This window comes from Ursus maritimus, unplaced genomic scaffold, assembly GCF_017311325.1.
Source record: "Ursus maritimus isolate PB19 unplaced genomic scaffold, ASM1731132v1 scaffold_15, whole genome shotgun sequence".
Lineage (NCBI taxonomy): Eukaryota > Metazoa > Chordata > Mammalia > Carnivora > Ursidae > Ursus > Ursus maritimus.
Window position 1 is genome coordinate 18,716,780 of NW_024423897.1, and position 14,581 is coordinate 18,731,360.

Below are 14,581 nucleotides of genomic sequence, written 5' to 3' on the forward strand. Positions count from 1 at the left end.
GAAACTTATGTAGAGCAAAGATCGGCCCGGTGCAGTCCATGGGCTAAATCCAAATACTATTTTTGTAAATGAGGTTTTATTGGAACATAGCCAAGCCCGTTCATTTACAAATTGTGTATGACCGCTTTCCCACTACAGGACAGAGCCGCAGAGCTGCTACGAAAACAATATGGCCCGAAAACCTTAAAATATTTACTCTCTGATCTTTTGCAGAAAAGGTTTGCCATCTTCTGGTCTAGAAGATGGCCTCACAGGACCTTCGAATACTAACATCTCGGATGCCTCCCACTCTGGGTACTGAGAACTCTTTCTCTACGTTGTCCACCGTGTCACCAGTAGCATCAAGCAGCAAAAACAGTATATTGCCCTGACTTTGCCTATGTGTTGTTAGGTAAACCTCTATGTCAGTTCTTTAGAAAAATATGTTTCCAATTCTATAAGAATTGACTTATCAGCCCATTGTTGCAAGCTAACAACTTCAGTTAATCCTATTTTAAACTGTATGCTGTGGATAACACCCACATCAACTATCAAAAAGTAAAACGATAGGAGCACCTGGGTGGCTCAGTCAGTTAAGCATCTGCCTTTGGCTCAGGTTGTGACCCCAGGGTCAAGGTCTGGGGATCGAGCCCTGAGTTGGGCTCCTGGTTCTAAGGGGGGTCTGCTCCTCCCTCTCCCTCTGACCCTCCCCTCATTGGTTCTCTCTCTCTCTCTTTCTCTCTCTCTTTCTCAAATAAATAAAATCTTTGGAAAAAAAGTAAAATTATAGAATTCTAATAAATTTCACCAATAAAAAAAGAACATCAAATTCTGTCATTTCTTCCCTCATTCTCTCAATCCGTTGCTTCTTCTCCCTCTTCTCTGACAGGAGGGAGCCCCACTGCCTGTTGCCACATCACCTCGTACTTGAATCATCGCTCGAGCAGCATTCAGCCCAATCCGAGGCACAAAGTAGAAGTCTACACATCTGAAATCCAAGACTCACCTTTTGAAAGAATCAGAGCTGGGGTCCCAAAAATTTTTCTCAAGTGTTCTCATTTATTTCCATAACCAGAAGTAGTGAAGGGCTACCCTATTGTTTTCATATCCTCTCATATTTATAATTTTCACAGAGGGTCTAAGAAGTAACACTCTGATAGAATACATGATTAGGATGGAAATCGAGAAGGCTTTAAGCAACTTTTATTACCACAGCTGTTGTTTCACAAAGGCCTGGGAATGCCACAAGTTCATAAAGAATTTGGTTTCCTATACTGCAGCTTAGTTTCTGCAAAGACCATTCTGAAACAGCCAAAGTGACGGTGTAGAGAGGACACGAGCACATTGCGTTACGGAAGACTGCCAAGTTAGTGTCAGTACGTACAGGGCACAGTTTCAAGGACCTATTTCTAGCCTCAGTAAAGATCAGGTGCTGCATTTTAGTATTTGTCATGAGCACCTTTTCCTGTTCACCCTAAAATATTAATCAGTTCAGTTGACTGAATCACTAACTTTTCCATCCAATTTGTTAGTAGGCTCATTGGGCTCACTCTAAAATACTTCAGTACTGACGCAGTGATCGTCTAGGCTCAGTTATTAATTGCAGCTTAAGTTTTAGAAGAAAAAGAAGGGAAAGTATCGTTTTTACCTCTCCGAGTATCAACTTCCGATTGTATCACCAAAGTATCTGTTAATACCACCCTCACCCCTTGAAGTAAAAGATCGGACATTAAAGAGAAAGACTGTAAAAAATCCAAATTTGGTCCATCTTGAAATCTTCTCATGGAATTTAAGTTATTTTATTCTATACTAATCCTTCTCCTGGGTCTCCAGAAGTAGCGACAGAACTGAAACAGCTTCCTTAATGAACTAGTTACAACCTCCGTGGTATTGCTTGCCCTTGTCCTTTCTTCCCCCCAACCCCCATCTGGTCCTGGGCTTTTCTTTGTCAGGAGGCTTTTGATTACTAATCCAATCTCCTTACTCGTTATTGGTCTGCTTGGATTTTCTCTATCACAATAAACTCCTCATAGAACTACTTCTGCTACATCCCATAAATTTGGGTATGTTGGGTTTCCATTTTCAGCTGTCGCAAGATACTTTCTTATTTCCTTTTTGATACATTGGTTGCTCGGGAGTGTATTAATTTTCACCTGTTTGTGAATTTGGCTATTTTCTTCCTGCTATTGATTTCTAGTTTCAGACCAGGGTGGTCACAAAAGATACTTGATATAATAATGCATAAATTGTTTCACTTGAACTTGTTAAGACATTTTTGTGGCCTAAAATATGATCTATCCTAAAGAATATTTCACGTGTATTTGAGAAGAATGTGTATTTTGCTGTTGTTGGATGGAATGTTCTGTGTATGTCTGTTAGGTCCATTTGGTCTATAGCGTTTTTCAAGATCACCATTTCCCTGTTGATTTTCTGTCCCAATGATCTACCCTTCGTTGGCAGTAGGGTGTTAAAGTCCCCTACTCTTAATGTGTTGCTATTTATTTCTCCTCCCAGTTCTATTAATATTTGCTTTATATATAAAGGTGCTCTGATGTTGGGTATGTAAATATTTACAATTATTAGATCCTCTTGGAAGAACTGGCCCCATTATCATTATGTAATGACTTTCTTTGTCCCTTGTGACAGTTTTCGACTTACAGTCTATTTTTTCTGATAGAAATATAGCCACCCTGTGGTTACCATTTGCATGGAATATCTCTTTACTTTCAGCCTATGTAGGTCCTTAAAATTAAAGTGAGTCTCTTAGTGGCAGCATAGACAGATCTTTTTTCTAATCCACTCAGTTGCTGCATGCCTTTTGATTGGAGAATTTAATTCATTTACACTTAAGTATTGATAGGTAAAGACTCACTATTGCCATTTTGTTGATTGCTTTCTGACTTTTATAGTTCCTTTGCTCCTTTCTTGCTATAGTTCTTCGTGACTTTATGACTTTTTGTGGTGGTATGCTTTGATTCCTTTCTCTTTATCTTTCCTATATATACTACAGGATTTCATCTGTGATTACCCTGAGGCTTACATTAAACATCTTATGGGGCGCCTGGGTGGCTCAGTTGATTAAGCGTCTGACTCTTGATTTTGGCTCAGGTCATGACCTCAGGGTCCTGAGATTGAGCCCCACTTGGTGCTCCGCACTTAGTGCAGAGTCTGCTTGAGATCCTCTCCCTCTGCCCCTTCCTCCCCCCACTGCCTCTCTCTCTAAAATAAATTAATAAAAGAAATCTTTTTTAAAAAAATCTTATAGCTACAGTAGTCTACTTTAAGCTGATAACTTAAGTTTGAACACATACAAAAACCATACCCTTTTATCTCCCCACCTGTTATGTTTTTGATGCCATAATTTACCTCTTTTATACTATGTCTCCATTAACAAATTATTATAGTTATAATTATTTTTAGTATGTTTTCTTTTAACTTTTACGCCAGAGTTAAAAAGTGATTTATGTACCATCATTACAATATTAAAGAATTCTGATTTTGACTATGTATTTACCTCTACTAGTGAGTTTTACATATTCATTTGTTTTAATGCTGTTATTGGCATCCTTTCATTTCAGCTTAAAGAACTCCCTTTAAGATTTCTTGTTGGGCAGGTCTAGTGTTGATAAATCCCCTCATCTTTTGTTTGTTTAGGAAAATCTTTTCTCTCTCCTTCTTTTATGAAGGAGAGCTTTGCCAAGTATAGTGTTCTGGATTGGCAGTTTTTTCTTTCAATACTTTGCATAGATCATCCCACTGTCTCCTGGACTACCAGTTTTCTCCTGAGAAGTCCGCCTACAGACTTTCAGGGTTTCCCTTATGACAAGTCTCTATGATAAGATAGGGTTTCCCCTGTGACAAGTCATTTTTCTCTTACTGCTTTTAAAAATCACTGTCTTTAATGTTTACATTTTAATTACAGCATGTCTTACTGAGGTCCTTTTTGGGTTCAATATGTTTGGGGTCCTTTGTGTCTCATGTACCTGCATGACCGTATCTCTCCCCAGATTTAGGGAGTTTCAGCCATTATTTTTCAAAATAGAATTTCTTCCCCTTTTTCACTCTCTTCTCCTTCTGGAACTCCCATAATGCATAAATTGTTTCACTGTATGATTAACCATAAGTCTGATTGGCTTACCTCAGTCTGTCTTTCTTTCTTTCTTTTCTTTTTGTGCTTCTCTGACTGGATAATTTCAAATGACTTGCCTTTGATTTCATCGACTTTTTCTTCTGCTTGATCAAGTCTGTTGTTGAAGTTCTCTATAAATTTTTCAGTTCAGTGGTATTCTTCAGCTCTAGAATTTCTGTTTGGGTTTTTTTATAGTTTCTATTTTTTGTTGAATTTTATTTGTTCATGTGTTGTTTTTCTAATTTTGTTTACTTCTGTGTATTATTTTGTGGCTCGCTGAACTTCTTTAAGAGGATTTTTTCTGAATTCTTTTTCAGTCAGTTCATGCATATTCATTTCTTTACGGTCTGTTATTGGAACTTTATTAGTTTCCTTAGGTAGTTCTTTGTTTCTCTGATTATTCACAATTTGGTGTTTGTACGTTTGAAGAAGTGGTCAGCTCTTCCAGTCTTAGGCAGGGAAAGACCTTCACCAATCACTCAGCCTGGGTTTCTGAACAGGCCCTTGGTAGCATCCATAGGCAGGCAGGGCTTATGACAGGGGTCTCTGTCGGGCAGGGCCACTGCCCAGGCTTGAGGATAAGTGAGGCGACTGGCTGGATTCTACAGTTGGGCAGGTCTGCTGGCTGGGTTTCACAGGTGGGCAGGGGTGCTGGCTGGGCTCCCAGTTTGGGTGGGGCTGTAGGCTGAGCTCCCTGGCTGAGCAGGGCAATGGCTGGACTCTGCAATCAGATGGGTCACAGGCTGGGCTCTGTAATCAGGTGGAGCTGCTGTCTGCTCTGCAATTGCCTTGCCAGGGGCTACAGGCTGTGCTCCCAGGCTAGACAATGGCACTGGCTAGACTGTGATTGGATGGGCCACAGGCTAGGTTCCATAATCATCCCTGGTTGGGTGGGGCCACAGGCTGAGTGTGACAGTTCAGCAGGGCTGCTGGCTTGTCTCTCTGCTCAGCTGGGGCCGCGTGCTGGTTGAGAACCCCAGACAGAACTACTGGCCATGCTCCACAATCAGATGGGGTCACTGACCTGGCACCATAGGTGGGCAGAACTGCTGGCTGGGCTCTCTGGTCACGTGAAGTCACAGGTAAGGAGGTGGTGCCTCCCGCAAGATCTTAGCACTGGTCTCCGTGAGTCCCACCCCCTTCTTTGTTCCTAGTTGACCCCAGGTGGTCTAGCCTGCCAAGTCCCCCAAAGTTACCTCTAAGTGCTCCAGAACACTGGGGAAGTGGATGTCTGCCTCAGGCTTTCTTTTCCCCACTGGAGAAACTGTAGACCAGGAAGCCCTTTCAGGGTGGTTCTGTGCGGGCCTGGCAGTGGCTGGTCAAAGTGAAACTGCTCGTCTTACCTTTCAATGCAGCTTTTCTCAGTGTCTCAGCCTCACTCTCAGGGTTCTGGGGCTTTCTACAAAGGCATTCTTGCTTGTAAATAGTCACTAATCCATATTTTTGTGAGGGAGCTAGAACCAGGGAACTTCTATTCTGCCATCTTGCTGATGTCACTCCTGTGCTTAGTTATTTCTAAATGTTACTGGAGAGAACTGCATGCTTGTTGTCTTAGACTATTTCTCATCTTTCCCTTGTAACACATGAGGAATCTACACAATTTTGGTGTCTTATCCTCTGATAGTAGACTCTTCAGAAGAGGTGGGCTCAGAATACTATCACTTATATCGACATCAGCCTGAAGGGCAAGAGCTCACAGAAAAAGACACTGGACAAGGTGAATACCTCCGCATTCGAGGCAAGGGGCCTAGTGGCCATCCAGCTCCTCCCAGTCTGAGCCCCTTGTTCTGGCAACGGGAGGAGGTTGAAACCAGGAGGGCTCTGAGAAAGGGCACAATGGGAAGAGGCAATCTCACCCTTTTTTATGTGAGCTTTATTTAGAATGTAATCACAAGAACAAATTGGTTGAAATACCGATTGCTCTGCTATGTGCTTTACATACATTATTTCATTTAATCCCTCAAGACCCATAGGGGGTAGGAAATATCACCTCCATATTCACACATATGGAGGGAACTTGGTGGTACATAGTAAGAAGTGAAGAACCAGGGCCTAACCAGTGATCTGGATGATTCTTTCAACTCTCTCAGTTTTGACTCCCATGACATGTCCCACATATCAAAGGTCAATAAAGCCTAAGGTGCAGAAAGTCAGATCCAAGTATGGCCTTTTTATGTTACTCTAGAACCCCAAAGTTCTCTATTTAAGATGGGGCCCTGGAGGGCTCAGTCATTTAAGTGTCCCACTTTTGGTTTCAGCTCAGGTCCTGATCTCATGCGTGCTGAGATCAAGCCCTGTATTGGGCTCTGCACTCAGTGGGGAGTCTGCTTGCAGATTCTCTCCCTCTGCCCTTCCCCCCATCCATGCATGCTGACTCTCTCTCCCTCTCAAATAAATAAATAAAATATTTAAAAATAAAATAAAGTAAAATAAAATAAAATGGGGTCCTGGAACTGGTACAAACACATACTTTGCAAAAAAAATGAATAATCTACTGATACTTGGTTTTTAAAAGTTACCAGAGATCATAGACAAGTATATTTCACATTCCCTCTGTCCCTTCTCCATGTATGTTAGACTTCCTAGGTCCCAGCCACATAAACAATCCTTAAGTGCACATACATACAGGCCAAACTCACACAGATTGTACCAACCCATCTTCCTGACGATGCGTGTGGCCGCGGGAGAAAGCGCATAGCTCCTGGGCCTTTGGTTAGGCAAACACTCCAGACCAAGTCTGGAGTCAGGAGCTAGAGAGGATCTAACTGCTGTGCATAATAAAGTGGAAGGAATTCTGTTATTGTTGAAGGAAGAGTGGAAATGAAGAGAAAGAGGGGCGCTGGAATCTCTGTGGACATACATGGTCCAGGGAATACTCTTAAAGAACAGAAATATGTCCATATTTACATATAAATCACATACAGTACTATAATTTTAAATGTTCCCACCTCCCCAAATCAAGTTAGCTTGATCTCCCTAAACCACTAAATCACTTTTCCCGCCCTAGAAAAAAGTAACTGAAAAGACTGGAAGAAAGGTCAGAAACAGCTTTCTTAACTCTTTCAAAATGGCGAAACTTCCCATTTTATAGGCTAAAAGAAATGTGGGAAGAGGATGGTGTCACCTCGGAAGCAAGAAAGGAAAACACCATTAGAGGACCCTGGCCACAAGTTAAAAAATCTCGTAAACCTATGCCATTGGTTTTCATTCCCTATATGGGAAGTTATTGCTTCTAGAAAAAGGGAAGAAGTATTCCTGAAACTTTCTGGAACCTGAAGAGCCAGCCCCCAGCTCTGACTCTGTTCTACCATCTGTCTCCCTGAGAGGGTGCAGAGAGCAAGGATCTCGGCTAGTAGACACCAGAGTTAAACTCCAGTGAACTTCTCAGCCCACATTTTCCACATGCTTACCCTCCTAATCTGATTCAGCATCAGGATTCGGGCAGAGATTGACTCTTTTGAACTTATTTACAAGTTTTATCATTATGCTTGCCCACATTACGCAAGCAGTTTGCAATCTCCCCTAATTCTCTGCCTTTAATTATATAATTGAACAAGCCAAAAACTCATTTTTCCCAGGAAACATTAAACATTACCATCTTAATGAAATTCTTAATGAAATGGTCCACTCTGCATGCAAATGACCCATAGAGGCTGGGCCCCTAGCTTATCACTGGGCGAGGCAGTAGGACAAATACTCTTTCTTTTGTCAGTTACTGGGAATGGCAGTCCTCACCCACAAGACCAGAAGATGGGCCTCTGTAAGACACATGGATATAATTAAGATTGGATGAAAAGAGTTTAAATGAAGTTGGAACTGATCTTAACCTATACAAATCAAAACTTACTTTCAGAGCTGGAAGAGCTCACTTAAACTTGTCTTGCCAATTAAAAAATAAAAATTATCAACTTTACTTGCTTTCTCCAGAGACCAGAGGTCTGAGAGATTAACAGTTCTCAACTTATGTTCCAGGATAGAAGGCAGGAAATGGCAACAATACAAGAAACTTGGGGGAACTTCTGAAATTTTCAGCATAATTAATGGATGACTCTTCAAGTATCTGTTCCTTCCCAACTGCAGTTTTCAAATGCCCTTGTTGCATAAAACTCAAATCTTATGTATACCACACACCGTCGTCCCGCCAAAGTCACTGCCTGCCAAAGAGTAAAATGAAAGGAAGGCAGACCTGTTCACACTTTTGTTCAGATAGCATGGACAACAATGTCCTGTGCCAAGTAGACACCAAATTAAAGTATTTAATAATAGGTACTCTTTATGTAACAGATTCCCCGTTCTCAAACCTCGTCAAATCTTTCCAGTGCCAGAAAAATGGCAAGATGCCCAAAATGTCCAGCACAGAACCTTACCCTAAACATTCATGGTACTTTAGAGAAGAGAATGCGATTGACGTAGCGATCGCAGCGCCTGGCCGAGGAAGCATTATTTCCCTTCTTAAGTTTTTCCATTTTTCCAAAGAGGGACTTAAAGGGGAAGGAAAATTATATTTGTAAGCTTTTTAACAGCTTTATTGAAATATAGTTCACATATCATATAATTTACTCATTTAAAGTGTACAATTTCGTGGTTTATCGTATATTACTAATTTTTTAATTGTGGAAAAGTGTGTATCATAAAATTCGCCGTTTTTAAGTGGAATCGTACAGTGTTTGTCCTTTCGTGTCTGGCTCACTCCACTTAGTATCACGTCTTCAAGGTTCATCCACGTAGTAGCATGTATGACATTTCATTTCTTTTTATGGCTGAAAGCTATTCCATTCTGTATATGTATGTACATTTGGTTTATTCATTCATCTGTTGATTATAGGCTTGTGGTTGTTGTTTAATTCTCTGAATGCAGAGAATTGAGAAATCTCAAATCTCAATTCACAACACACTCGTCATCAGTCAAGATGTGTCTCTTGGGTTTTTTTCATGTCTTCATCTGTAAAACATATAACTGTTATTTTAACTTATATGAATGCATTTGATTTATATAAATCTTATTCTGTTTCTCACTTTTTCACTCAATTCTATGTTTTTCAGCTCTGCAAATATTACTATGTCTAGCTGTTATTTGTTTAACGTTTAGTCTCTCAACTGTGGCATAAGGAGACTAAATGGTCTCATTTTATTATATTTTCTCCACTGAGGAAGATGACTCGCAGGGTAAGTGCTGTCCTTCTCCGTGAACTGCTGAACAAATCTCTTAATCTCTCGGTTTCTTCATCTGTTTAGTGAGGGCATTGGCCAGATCAGAGATCCTCGATGGGTAGTATGCATCGAATGACCTGGGAAACTTTTCCAAAATAATGTGCCCAACCCAACAGCAAAATCTAAGGCAGTAAAACTCTGGCATAAATAAGTGTTGGGGAAAAAAAACTTGCCAGATGATTCTGATGTGCAGTCCTGCTAAACCGCCTGCACAGGATGGCTCTCTGAAGTCCCTTCCCGTTAATATACTAGGATTCTGTGGCTATAGGAAAAATCCCTTGGCAAAGGTCCTACAGCAAACCAAAGGCTAGAATCTGGCAATAAAAATGATGCCTGTGTCCCAGCTCTCTGTTTTCTAAATATAAAATCTATTTTAAAAGCATTTATGCTATTTTATTGCTACCTTCTATTGGTATATTCCAAGGATTAACTGTTCCCTGGTGAATGCACTCGTCCACAGCTCCTCGGGGCTCAATCCTTCCTTAGCTTGGATCGTGCCCTCTGGTTCTTATATTTGATAAAAGCTGAACGAGGCTGGGAACCTCTTTATTTCTATTCCCATCAGAAAGTTGTGTGGCTCAATAGGGTCACCTCTGAGTCTCTGCTTTTGCAAGGAATACAGATCTGGTGTCTACAGTCTGGGTTAAGAGGAAGTATCAGCCTCACTCTACACATACGCTGCTGCTCCTGCCTCATCCTCCACGTCTTGTTCCGAATTCAAGAACCAGAACTAACATTCACAGGTTTCTCTTTCTTGCCCCCAAATAACATTGTTTTAGAACTTGGAAATAGAGAGAATAGGAAGAAGAAAATAAAAATTACTATAATCCCCCTACTGAAATAATTTTTCTTCACAAATATGCCCCCCTACCCAATAGTCTTTGTTTGGGCTGCTCTAATCAAGTGTCATATGCTGGGTGGCTTATAAATAGGCACTTATTTTCTCAAGGTTCTAGAAGCTGGAAGTCCAAGATCAGGGGACCAGCATGGCCGGGTTCCGGTGAGGGCCCTCTTGTAGGCTGTAAACTGCCAACTTCCTGTTGTAACCTCACCTGGCAGAGAGCAGAGAGAGGAGGCAAGCGCTCCATGACTCTTACCAAGGCACCAATCTCCCCATGAGGGCCCCACCCTCATGCTTTCATTTAATCTGAATCACTTCCCAAAGGTCTCAGCTTCTAATAAGATCACATTGGGGGATAGAATTTCAACATATGAAGTTGGAGGGGGCACAAACTTTCAGTCTATGACATTCTTACCTATTTCAGTTAGTGATACTGTGTTGGTCCCAATGCTGAGCCCTCAAGCCCAGGAATTATGCTTGGCTCCTCTCTTTTCCTTTCTACCTCCAACCCATCAGTTCGACTTCTAAATATATCCTCAACCCATCGTCATGTTTCTGTTGCCATTTCTACCACCTTACGCCAACCTGCCATCATCTCTTACCGGAGCTGCTGCTCACTTAGCCTCCCGGTAAATTGCTGAAAGAATAAAAAATATTGACTGACAGAACCAGGAGACAAAAATACCCAGACCAGCTTGAAGAATTAGGCCAAAAATAACAGGACTAAATTTAATACAAATAAATGTAAGCTGCTGCATTTACTTTCCAAAATTCCATGGCACCAGTTACAAGATATATAAAGGACTTGGGTGATTCATTTGACTGCAAGCCTAATTAAGAAAACAATGTGCTGCACCCAGCCAAAAAAAAAAAAAGTTCATCCTACTTTGGCTGAATGAATAAAAATGCTAAGTCCGGTATGAAGGGCATAATAGGGTCCCTTTACACTAGTCATACGCAATGTTGCATTCTGGGCCCAGATTTAAGATAGATAGATAGATCTTAATCGATAATCAATTCTGATTAAGAAGTATTTGAGCAAAGCTAAATTGGGTCACACGACAACAGCTGAAATAACTGGGGACACTTGTCTGAAGAAAAGAAGACTGAGGGTCTAAAGGGCACACCCACCGTGGAGGGTGGGACACGTGAAGGCCTTGCTCCTGCCAGGAGGAGATATTTCCATCAATGCAGCTCCAGAAAGAAGGGCAGACTTTGATTCAAAAGAAACCCTGACATCCTCCCTGCATCAGCTGAAGGGTTGCCTCCTCCTCCAGGCAGAAGCCTGCCCTGCTTATCCTGTCTGAACAGCCCGGTCACTCTCCCCCACATCACCCTATTGCATTTCTTTCCTTGCATTCATTGCCAGCTTTATCCTGGTTTTCACTGAAGTGTATCCACCTCCCAGGCTTCACTGCACCCTGTGTGAAAGGAGGGATCTCAGCGTCCTGTTCACCATACCATTCTGGGACTGAGAGAAGTGTCTGGCATGCAGTAAGAGCTCAATAAAGACTCTGTGATGAAAGGAGTGAATGGATAAATGAGTACCTTCCTCCCCACAGGAGCTTCCCACATGACAAGGTCGGGAAGAGCCATTCTCAAGGGGACCTGGTAAAGCCTTTGGAGTTCCTTCCAGGAAAAGCGGTTGCAGAGAGTTGAATTCATTATCTCCTGCCTCCTGGGCCTTCTCCTTCACTCAATATTTCTCACTCCATGACTCTGTCTGCAGAGCCACGACTGCAGGTTCCCTGGACGCTTCCCGGTCTCGGATTGCCCTTGGATCAGAACCTTATTCTGGTGTCTCCCCAGAGGGAGCTCCTGCTCTCCCTCCAGATTTGGCTGGCTGCGGCTTCCTCAAAGCCAGGACATTGCTGACCTTTGGCCTCCTTCATTCTAGATCCCACGGAGGTGTTTGGAGACCCAGGCTCGTGTAGAAACCAGGAGGAAGGCTCCAGAACACTGTTCTTCTCAGCCTGGCACATGCCTTCCTGAAAGGTGAACTGAATGCGGCAGGTGGATTTTGTCTCCAGTCCTGTCTTTAGAAGGCTGCTTTAAGTGTCCAGCCAGTAAAATAATAATAGTCATCTCTGCCTATACACACGGAAACCTACCAATGGTATACAGGTTCCCCCAATACCTAAAAGTAGGGTGTTCCCAAAAATAAACTCCAAATGGATGAAAGACCTCGATGTGAGACAGGAATCCATCAAAATCCTAGAGGAGAGCATAGGCAGCAACCTCTACGACATCGGCCAAAGCAACCTTTTTCATGACACATCTCCAAAGGCAAGAGAAACAAAAAATAAAATGAACTTATGGGACTTCATCAAGATAAAAAGCTTCTGCACAGCCAAGGAAACAGTCAAAAAAACTAAGAGGCAGCCCACGGAATGGGAGAATATATTTGCAAAGGATGCTACAGATAAAAGACTGGTATCCAAGATCTACAAAGAACTTCTCAAACTCAATACACGAGAAACAAATAAACAAATCAAAAAATGGGCAGAAGATATGAACAGACACTTTTCCAATGAAGACATACAAATGGCTAACAGACACATGAAAAAATGTTCAAAATCATTAGCCATCAGGGAAATTCAAATCAAAGCCACACTGAGATACCACCTTACGCCAGTTAGAATGGCAAAAATAGACAAGGCAAGAAACAACAACTGTTGGAGAGGATGTGGAGAAAGGGGATCCCTCTTACATTGTTGGTGGGAATGCAAGTTGGTACAGCCACTCTGGAAAACAGTGTGGAGGTCCCTTAAAAAGTTAAAAATTGAGCTAACCTATGACCCAGCCATTGCACTACTGGGTGTTTACCCCAAAGATACAGACGTAGTGAAGAGAAGGGCCATATGCACCCCAATGTTCATAGCAGCATTGTCCACAATAGCTAAATCGTGGAAGGAGCTGAGATGCCCTTCAACAGATGACTGGATTAAGAAGTTGTGGTCCATATATACAATGGAATATTACTGAGCTATCAGAAAGAACGAATTCTCAACATTTGCTGCAACATGGATGGCACTGGAGGAGATAATGCTAAGTGAAATAAGTCAAGCAGAGAAAGACAATTATCATATGATTTCTCTCATCTATGGAACATAAGAAATAGATGACTGTGTAGGGGAAGAAAGGGATAAAGAAAGGGGGTAATCAGAAGGGGGAATGAAGCATGAGAGACTATGGACTCTGGGAAACAAACTGGAGGGCCTCGAGGGAGGGGCGGTGGTGGATAGACTGGTGATGAGTAGTAAGGAGGGCACGTATTGCATGGTGCACTGGGTGTTATACGCAACTAATGAATCATCGAACTTTACATTGGAAACTGGGGATGTACTGTATGGTGACTAACATAATATAATAAAAAATCATTAAAAAAAAAAAAGAAACAACCACTCTGAAAAAAAAAAAAGAAGTTGTGGTCCATATATACAACGGAACATTACTCAGCTATCAGAAAGAACGAATTCTCAACATTTGCTGCAACATGGACGGCACTGGAGGAGATAATGCTAAGTGAAATAAGTCAAGCAGAGAAAGACAATTATCATATGATTTCTCTCATCTATGGAACAAAGAACTAGGAAGATCGGTAGGGAAGAAAGGGATAAAGAAAGGGGGGGTAATCAGAAGGGGGAATGAAGCATGAGAGACTATGGACTCTGAGAAACAAACTGAGGGCCTCAGAGGGGAGGGGCATGGGGGAATGGGACAGGCTGGTGATGGGTAGTAAGGAGGGCACGTATTGCATGGTGCACTGGGTGTTATACGCAACTAATGAATCATCGAACTTTATATCGGAAACCGGGGATGTACTGTACGGTGATTAACATAATATAATAAAAATAAATAAATAAATAAATAAATAAATAAAAGTAGGGTGTTCCTATGAAACCTTTCCTTACTAAAGCGAGATGGTGTACAGCGAAGAGGCCATCGCCGTTTCAAAGAAGGAAAAATCCTCCTTGGATTTCTTTAAGTTAGAGAAAATGGGTACTAATGTTGTTCTTTTGTAAAAGCGAATTGGCATAAAGTGAACTTTTGGATAGCAGAGGAAACCTGTATTTTTTAATAAAAAGGCAGATTACAAAATAATATGTTGAATATGATTGCATTTTTGTTATAAAATATAATACATATAAAAAGTCTGGCAGGAAATATACGAAAATGTTAACTGTGTAATCGCTCGGTAGGAGGAACATAGGTATCTTTATTTTCTTTTCTATAATTAAAAAAAATTGCAAAGATGCAAAAGCAATTTTAATTTTTGTAACTTAAAAATGGTGCTTTGGGGTTAAAAGGTGGTTTGATTGCTTAAGAAAATTTTTTGACCTTCTGCTTGAGACCGATCAGGAAGTGGGGGAGACGACGGGTTACATTTTTTGGGGCGCCCACCTCATACCAGGGGCTGC